The sequence below is a fragment of the Gossypium hirsutum genome, chromosome D08 (assembly GCF_007990345.1).
Source record: "Gossypium hirsutum isolate 1008001.06 chromosome D08, Gossypium_hirsutum_v2.1, whole genome shotgun sequence".
In the NCBI taxonomy this organism is placed as follows: Eukaryota; Viridiplantae; Streptophyta; class Magnoliopsida; order Malvales; family Malvaceae; genus Gossypium; species Gossypium hirsutum.
In genome coordinates, this window is record NC_053444.1 from 42,544,750 (window position 1) to 42,555,226 (window position 10,477).

At 32.1% G+C, this 10,477-nt stretch overlaps 1 long non-coding RNA gene across 1 annotated transcript; it reads left to right on the forward strand.

Annotated features, from left to right (window-relative positions):
• The first annotated feature begins 4,573 nt into the window (after positions 1 to 4,573).
• Positions 4,574 to 5,471, forward strand: LOC107909859 (uncharacterized). The gene is made up of 2 exons (XR_001687382.2): positions 4,574 to 4,790; positions 5,120 to 5,471. It is a non-coding gene; the product is annotated as an uncharacterized lncRNA (long non-coding RNA).
• The last annotated feature ends 5,006 nt before the right edge of the window (positions 5,472 to 10,477 follow it).

A 10,477-nucleotide genomic window follows, 5' to 3' on the forward strand; every position in this document is an offset into this window, starting at 1 on the left:
CCATTGACCAAGAGGGGGACTAGCTCCTTCTTCCCTTACTTTAGGCTTTCTGTACAGACAATACTATGTTAACTTTATCCACTCCTCAATTATTCTCCCTGTTTTATCCCTCTATTCACTTCCCTTATCAAACATCAACAATAAATATTTATTTTTCAATATATTTCATGCTTTATATATTTAGATAGTTGATATCAAATTTTAAATATTTTAAAAATTTTGAATTATTTATTGAATATAAATTATTCTTGACTGGTATGATAAAAATATCATAAAGATCCAAAACTTGTGAGCAGAATTGTATAAATTTAACTGTTAGTTTGTCAAGATATTTCATTAATTAAGAAGTTATAAAAGCATTTAGACTTGTTTAAGAGTTTGACTACTTGCCCAAGCCTGAAGGCCTCTCCAAATTTTGGGAGGGCCTAGGCAAAAAAAATTAGGCTCGTTTAAAATATGGATTAGGCTCAAGCTTGAACATTCAGGGCTTGAGCCTGGCCCAAGTAGGCTCAACTAGTTTTCTAATTTTGTGATATGTTACTTTTATATATATTGTGTACTTAAAACATATAAAGTTTAAATCTATGGTAATATAATACTATAATGTAAACATTTAATAAATGTTAAGTTCTCTATATATAAAATTTTAATAAATGAAAAAAATAAAATTATTAAATTTTAAATTAAAAATATTACAATATTTTAAAAAATAAAAAAATAGTATAGGTAAGCTTAAAACGAACTTGGGTTAACCATTTACAAATATGGGTGGGTTTAAGCACAATTTTAAGCCTATATTTTAGGTTGAGCTAGGGCTTCACAAGTATAAAGTGTGTTAATATTATGCTTAATCTCGACCAAAACCTAACTCAGCTTGGCCCATGAATACCTTTAAAAGCACCGATAATTAATTAAGCATACATCATTTGGAATATAAAACAAAATAATTTGTAACACTTGCATAAGGAATGATAGAGGATTAAATTCAAAGTCTCAAACTCATCTAAATAGTAATTTGTAAAATGCAAGTTAAAATATGCTTCAAGTGTATGCATTTTTTTTTTGTATATTTGAAATTTAATTCCAATTTTTATTTTAAAGAATTTAGTCTCTCTACTTTTTGGATTTGAAAATGCAAATTCAATTATTATTATCATTAATTTTTTTATTAAATTTAAGTTGATTTGAAATTTTTTTGTACATGGCTATAATTTGTAATGTAAATGTTTATGTTTAAAAACATGAATGGAAGCATATTTAAAATTTTAATTTTTTTCACAAATATTTTACGTGTCATAAAGTGTATTTTTTAAAAAAAACGAAGTCACTAGATGTAGTAATAACCGAAGAGTAGTAGTAAAAGTATGGATAAGTATGGAAAATAAAAATGTAAAGTTTATAATATGTAACACCCCATTCAGTTGTCAGATCCGAATGTGAGACATCACATTATGTTGCCGACGTAGGTCTAACTAACTCAATACAATTTCACAAAGTTTAGCATGTAATATTCATATAATCCAATTCAATCATCATCCACAATCATTTACATACATTATAGATGCCTATCAACTTCAACTAACATGTTTTGGGATTGCTTTGAGTAAAAAATAGAATCAAGACTCGATTCCAAATTCAATCTATCAAATTTGGATAGTGTGTTTCGAGATAGTAGAACCATGTCCTGAAACGTACTTCCTCTGTATTTTTATTTATTTTTATTTTACTTCAATGTTGATGTATGTCTCGAGACATAAAGACATGGGGTTATGTCTCGAGACATGGTCTTTTATGTCTTGAGACGGGTCTCAAGACATAACTTCCTTATTTTAGACCCTTGGCTTCAATGACATGACAATGTATGTCTCAAGACCTTAACCCAGAAATGAACGAAATGGTCATTTTTTTCATAATGTCTTGAGACATGACCATAGTGTCTCTAGACCAGCATACCAAGTTGTCCAGAATCCAACATTTCAAGCATAAGATTTGTATCCACATGTTACCTAATTTTTTTTATAATATCATGACATATCAATACACATGATTAACTTATCAAACATATTGACACTCCTTGAAAACATGACATTCAAATCATCATATTTTCACTTGACAAGGTAGATAATAAGGCAAGAAAAAACATGCATTTAGCTATCTAACTCAGTATCAAATTTCATCTTTAGGACAACTATAAGCCCAGTATATAGCAAAGCATATCAAAATGATCCAAAAAGACATTAAACCATCCGACTCAACTAAGGTACATGCCTTTAACCATTTATAAGTGAAAAAACACAAACTCGATATGAGCTAAGACATCGAGTCCTGAATGCTTCACGAGTCATTCAATCTATCAAAACTTGTCAAAACATAAGCACAAAAACAAAAAAAAAATCCATACATTGAGTATTGAATACTCAATGATGTCAAAGTAATTCAAATTCAATCCAAAATGAATTAAATAATAAAAAAATGTGTTATATTGAAGAATAACATTATCTTTTCACATGTTAAGAAGCAAATTACATATATTAATATCACTTGATATATCAGCGTAAATTAATTTCATATTAATATATTAATAGAACATGGCACCCTTAGGGCATTTTGGTCTATCTTTTCACAAGTTTCCTCATATTCAAGTATATGTTTGCATCTCATTCTTGCATATATTTTTTTTCAATTTCACTAGTATTTCATTTCGTTGATGCATCCTCAAAGAATACACATTTTTCTCATTATCAATATTCAAATTTCATTCTCTCATATATATCATAATATAGATCATTATAAAACTCAAAGCATATGACATTTCAAACCATTACTGATAGTAAGATAAATTTGTATTTTTAATATATTTATTTTTGTCTAATTATCAAATAAAATGCTATTAAATTTGAATTTGGATTTAGTGATAATTGTCGAAACCATTTTTTTGAAAAAACCAAAAATTTAGTTGTCCACTTTAAAAACAAAAATTGGAGTCGCCACCAATCCTTGATTGAGGTGTGATTGGCTCACCTTAAAAATAATTTTGGTCTGCAAAATTTGAGAAAATAGGTTCGGGAGTCAGTTACGCACGAGGAAGGGTTAGCACCCTCGTAACACCCAAAATCGGTACCAAATTGATTATTTAATGTCTTAGTGCCGAAAATTTGAAAAGATTTTAAAAGAAAACTTTTTATCTTGAATGAATTAAAATGATAAAACATTCTTATTTCAAAGAAGTAAAACATCACACCCAGTGAGTTAGGGCACAATATTTTTAAATCTTCAAAATTAAGTTTGTCTTTTGATTTTAAAACTCACACAGTTAAATCTAATAAGGATATTCGGTTATTTAGGTCAAATGAAGAAAATCGAAACCCAGTAAGTTAGGGCACAATTTCTCAAAATTCCAAATACCGAATATTGCCTTTTGTTTTAGAAATTCTTATTTCGAGATGACAAAATGTCATGACCAGTAAGTTAGGACCCAACATTTTTGGATTCCCGAGAATAAGCTTTTATTTGAAAATCTGTGTGATTTTATTTGAAAATCTAGTAAGTTAGGACACGATTATTTTCTCGAGAATCATGAATGCCAAATATTTTGAATTTTTTTAAAATATGATGATTTTAATGCTTTGCCGAAACCAAAATATATTTTCTTTAAAAAGTATAGTAAAATGCTAATGTACAACATGAAACCAATACTTTAATTTAAATTACACATATATATGTATTGTAAAGTGTCAATGTATATACATATTCATGCATATAAAAGTTATGAAAATAACATAAGTATAAAATATATATATAATATGCATATGTATTTACAAAAATAAAAAAAATGTATAAGTATGACATATACATAAGTAAGTTATGAAAATATGTACATGTATACACTAAAATACGTATATATATATAAGTATAATATGTATATATAAAAAAAAGACATATGCAACAATATATATATTTACAATAATTTAAAATAATAATAATAAAAAGTGTATGTATGTACATATTATATGAATGTATGCATGTATGGATTATAAAATATAGAAAATATATATATTATAAATTTTATATGTACATACATATTTGTGAAGAAAAAAAACAAAAATAAAAAATAGTTAAATAGTTAAATATATATATAGATACATATATAAATTGTAAAATATATTAAAAACTGTAAGCATATAAGTATATATATAAATTATAAACACGATATGTACATATATTTTGAAAGTATTTGCATAAATACATAGTTATAATAATAATAATTATAATAATAATTTAAAATACTACTAATAATAATAATAATAGTATAAAAATGACAAAAAGACCAATTTGTAATCCAAACAGAAATTTAAAGGCAAATTCGAAATAGACATAGATGCGCAAACTCTATTGAACACGCATACAACTGACGGGGACTAAAAAGGAAATTAATCCACTCCTCCAAAACGTTGCGTTTCAATAAAGACCGAAGTGAAACAAACATAAAACATGTGGCTAAATTTTAAAAAATAAAAAAAAACTGATTTAAACACCCCTCAAAGAACAGAGGACCAATCCTGCAAATAAGCCATTGAACCTTGGCATAAAGTCCACACGGTGTCATTTCTTTCACTGCACCGTCTCTTTCACTTTAAAATAAAACCAATGCTAACCCTAATATCAGCCACCATTCTAATTTCTCCAACAGACTAAACCTATGCCCGCAACACCACTCTCAACTCAACCATTGCCCACCCTATTTTGATTCGAAGCCGAAAGTATAGAGGTTCCGACAACGCAACATACAGGTAAGGTTTTAAAAAAAAGTCTCTTCCTTTCTCTTAAATAAAAGAACAGAAGCAGAAAATTATCAAAAGAAGAGGAAAAATTCTTTCACCTTCAATAAACTCTATTTTTCCTTTTCTTTCGTTTTTATTTTATAACAGAGAATAAATACATAAAAAATAGAAATCCCACAGATTTCTCTGAAAAATGAAGCGAAATACCTTCAAAACTTCCCTTTTGATTCCTTGATTTAGTATCTTTTTTCCTTTTCAATACAATCTTTGTCTCTTTTACACTCGTTTTTTACACTCCTCCTTTCCTTTGATCAATCCCTCCCTTTGATTTATTGCAGGTGGAATCGGCGTTATGCGGAGTTGCTGATCGTGGGTGAAGCGACGTGGGTGATGGGCGGTTGCTGCAACGTGGGGACGTGCGGCACCGAGGCTACCTGCTGCTTAAGGCTTCTGTTACCTTAGGCCAATTGGGCCTTGTAATTGGGTTAGATTGTAATTTGGGCTTTAGGTCAGTTGTATTCGGGTTGTTATTTGTTTTTTAGCCAGGCCAAAATTGGACTATTACAATAAAATTTAGGAAAAATCTAGCTAAATTTTAACACTAAAAATGTGTATAAATACCTAGTGGGCTACAACCAATTGAACACACTTTTTTACCTTGGCAATTAATAAATTCTTTTTTTTCTTCTATTTCCTGTGCCATCCTCATCCTCATATTACTATTTCGTTTCATTTTTTTGCTTTCAATCTTTCAGTTTAATTGTCTTCCAAGGCCCTTCCCATTTCCATCAACAACAAATCCTCAAATCTATTTTCAAAGCATGATTTTTTCTATGATTAACTAAACCCTTTTTAGCTTTAGCCCAGAAATTGCTCCAATAAAACAATCGTGAGATATCAGCCCCCTCAACAAACCTCTAAACGCAATGTTTTCCATCTCTCCAATATATGGGATAGTACAAATTCGTCCTTTAAAGTTGATTTAGCTTCGTTTCAAAAAGTGCACGTTGGGTTGGAGTTGTTTGGCGTACAGTTGGGAAGACGAATCGGCTGTGTTGTGTTCGAATTCCCGTAAAAAAATTGGCATGTCTAGATGGTAAAAGCCAGTTGGATTCCGTTAAGGGAGATAGAGATCGGATTTAAACAACCCACGCGGTTGAGGTCGTTGATTCGAGTTGGGCTTTTCAGATCGTAAGGCTGTTGAAATCTTAAATTGCGAACATATGTATCGTAGTTAGAAATTTGGCAACAGTCAGTTTGCAGGTCGTACCAGGATTGACTACATAAGGAAAAGTTGGCGATTAGGACGTTCTTGGTCGATATAACCAGCTTATATCTTAGAAGGCAAAATCTATTTCAAGGATCGATTCAAGATTGGAGTACACCGAGGCTAAGGCTAAGCTTAAAAAAATATTTTATTTATCCATTTGTTTTATTTTCTTAAATTTATTTTTGCATTTTCAATTTTTTTATTTCATTTTTTATATTTCCTTATTTTGTTATCTTAATCAATTTAAATCCCTCATTTTTATTTTTATTTTTATTTCCAGCATTTCTACACATAGCTTGTGGGCACGACTATGACCACGACAGCGATTCTAGTCACAAAAAAAATTGAAATTAGATATCCAGCCCCTGTATATTCGACCCTACTACTCTATACTGCTAATTACTGTTACGTTGCATTAGAAATTTATATTTGCTGGTTTTGGCACCCATAAAAATTTGGCGTCGTTGCCAAGGATTGGTGAAAATTTCTAATTTTTGTTTGTTTCCTTTATAACCAAGTCAGAATCGAGGACTCTAGCATTGGAACTAGAGGTAGAAAAGTTGGTTCGAATGCTTCGAAAAGAAGCTATTCGGCACGGTAAACAACCACAACCCGATTTTGAAAAAGGATCTTACATTGAAGATATCTACTCATCTGAAGATTCTGTCAAAATGGCAAATCAAACTATACACCAACTTGCAGCTGCACCAGATGAACAACAATCGATATATATAACTTATCTAATGGGTAAAACACCATTTTAGTTAAAGTCTGGATTAATACATTTGTTGCCTGCTTTCTGCGGTTTGAAAAACGAGAACCTCTATACTCATCTGAAAGAGTTCCACATGGTTTGTCTAAGCATGAAACCAGAATGTGTAACTGAGGATCAAATAAAACTACGAGCTTTTCCTTTTTCATTAGATGACTCTACTAGAGAATGGTTGTTTTATTTACCTCTGGGATCTATTACTACTTGGACTGATATGTCTCGATTGTTTCTTGATAGGTTCTTCCCAACAGCTCGAGCAGCTGAATTAATGAGGAGTATAGTCGAAATTCAACAAAAGGAAGCAGAATCACTCTATGAATATTAGCAACGATACAAGAAGTTTTGCACAAGTTGCCCACAACATGGCCTATCTGAACAATCACTCTTACAGTATTTCTACGAGGGGTTACTGCCAATGGAAATGAAGACGATTTATGCCGCTAGTGAAGGGGCTCTTGTGAACATGACTCCCCAAAGAGCTAGTGAAGTAATTTCGACCATGGCTGCAAATTCTCAACAGTATCGAGCACATGTGGAACCTACGAGAAAGGTTCATGAGCTAAGTACTCCTTCTATAGTAAATAAGATTGATGAACTTACTAATGTGGTTAAAAATATGCTTACAGGATAGACGAAACTAGCTCGGTTATGTGGGATTTGTGCTAAGCCTGATCATCCTACTGACTCGAACCCGATTTTACTTGAGGACACAACTGTACAAGTAGATGTTGTTGGGAAGTCCCAAGGGCCACCTCAAAGATGCTATGATCCATATTTGAACATGTACAATGCAAGGTGGAGGGACCACCCAAATATAAGCTGTGGGTTGAACGCTCGATACAATCAACCATATCAATTAAGACCACCTCCAACTCAACAATATCAATCTCCAAAGTCATCTCTCAAAACCATGGTAGAAAGGTTAGCCATTAGCACCAAAAAGTTCCAAAAAAAGACTGAAGCGCATCTCCAAGAAATGGATCAGCAAATAAGTAAGTTAGCTCTTATGGTTAGTCGTTTAGAGAACCAAGGAAAATTACCATTTCAAACCGAGCCAAATCCACGTCCAAATGTAAGTGTTGTGGCTATAAAGGATGAGAAAGAGTCAAAACTAGTTCCTAGCACGAGTCGTGACCACGATGTTGGAGAGGAAGCTGAACTAGCAGCTCCCATTAAATTGGTGCCTCATAAACCATTTGTTGTACCTCCCCTATACCCTGGAAGGCTCACCCAAGTTAAAAAGGAACGAAAGGAAAAAGAAATCCTTGAGACATTTTGAAAGGTAGAAATTAATATTCCTTTACTTGATGTAATTAAACAGGTTCCACGCTATGCAAAATTTTTGAAGAAACTGTGTACCGGTAAAAAAAACTCCAAGGAAACGAATGGATGAATATGGGAGAAAATGTTTCTGCAGTGCTACAAAGGAAAATCCCGCCTAAGTGTAAGGACCAATATATGCTTTATATATCTTACAAAATAGGTAATATTGGCATAAATAAAGCCATGTGTGATTTAGAAGCATCAATTAATGTAATGCCTTTATCTATTTTTTTAGATGCTAAACACAGGTCCTTTGAAAGAAACAGGGGTGATTATTCAATTGGAAGATAGGTCATGCGTATATCAAGAATGGGTGCTAGAAGATGTCCTTGTAAAGGTAAATGAGCTAATTTTTCCTACAGACTTCTACATCACCGATATGGAAGATGACCACTTAAAAAATACTTCTGATATTCTACTTGGGAGATCATTCCTAAGTACCACGCGTACAAAGATTAATGTTTGTAGTTTAGCCCTCACTATGGAATTCAACAGTGAGGTGGTAAAAATTAATGTTTATGAGGCGATGGGCCAACCCAATAAAATGTCAAACATTTCTAGCATTGATATTATTAAACCACTAAGGAAATTTCATTTTGAGTATTATGAAGGGGATGAATTACAAACTGTACTTTTCAAAATTTTAAATATCAATACGATGGATAAATTGGAGGAGATAATGACGTTTAAAGAACTGATTCGGGAAACCGTTGTTCTATTGGAGACACCTTAATTTCCTAGAAGTCAAGGTAAGTACTTTGAACTTTCTCCTTCTAAAACTAAATTGTTGCCTTTTATTTTGTAGGCCCTAGAAATAGAGCTTAAACCATTGCCGGAACATTTGAAGTATGCCTATCTAGGTAATGGAAACACTTTACTAGTAATACTTTCAAGTAAACTTTTGGGGTTAGAAGAGGAGAATTTGATTCGAGTCTTAAGAGACTATAAAGGGGCTATCAGATAGACAATTGTCGGCATAAAAGGGTTAAGCCCCTCGACTTGTATGCATAGAATACCGATGAAGAAAATCCAAACCCAAATAGAGAAGCTCAAAGACGCCTTAATCCACCAATGGTGGAGGTTGTCAAAAAGGAAATTCAAAAGCTATTGGAGGCTGAGATGATCTATCCAATTTTTTACAGTAATTAGGTCAACCCAATTTATGTAGTACCCAAGAAAACTGGTATGACTGTAATAAAAAATGCAACAGGAGATTTAGTTCCCACTCGAGTTCAAAAATGCAACAAGAGAGTCTGTATAGATTACAGGAAGTTAAACTCTTTAACTCGAAATAACCACTTATCACTTCCTTTTATTAATCAAATGTTAGAACGTTTAGCGAAAAAACTCACTACTGTTGTCTTGATGGTTATTCAAGTTTTTTCTAAATTCCAGTGCCACTGGAGGACCAAGAGAAAGAAACGTTTACATGCCCCTTTGGCACATTTACCTATAGACAAATGTCGTTTGGACTTTGCAATGCACCAGCCACATTCCAGAGGTGTATGGTAAGTATATTTTTTGACTATGTCGAGTAAATAATTGAGGTATTTATGGACGATTTTACAGTTTATGGTAATTCTTTCAATGAATGTTTGTCAAACCTCATTCAATTTTTGAAAAGATGCCTACAATTTAATCTAATTCTTAATTATGAAAAATGTCATTTTATGGTAGATAAAAGATTTATTTTAAGGCATATTGTTTGCGCTGAAGGGATCATAGTCGATAAGGCCGAAACTGATGTTATTAACTCACTTCCATACCCCAAAAATATGAGGGAAATTTGTTCATTTCTTGGTTATGCAGGTTTTTACAGGCGCTTTATTAGGGACTTTTCTAAGATTTCGCGACTGCTCTACAATCTCTTGTAAAAAGATAAAGAGTTCAAATTTGATCAAGCATGCAAAGATGCATTAGACATTTTCAAACAAAAGCTTGTTTCAGCTCCTATAATATAGCCTCCAAATTGGGACTACCCTTTTGAGCTCATGTGCGATGTAAGCGACCAAAATGTAGGAGCTGTCCTTGGGCAAAGAATTGGGAAGGACCCTCATGTCATATCCTATGCCTCTAACACAAGATGCTGCCCAGAGCAATTACTCAACTACTAAAAAAGAATTATTAACTATTGTTTTTGCTTTGGAAAAATTTAGATCGTAATTATTAGGCACTGAAGTTATTTTTTATTTTGACCATGAAGCGTTGAAATATATCATCGGGAAAAAAAAGGCAAAACTAAGGTTGATTCGATGGATTCTTCTCTTACAAGAATCCAATCTTGAGATCAAGGATAAAAAAGGAAGTGAGAACTTAGTAGCTGATCATTTG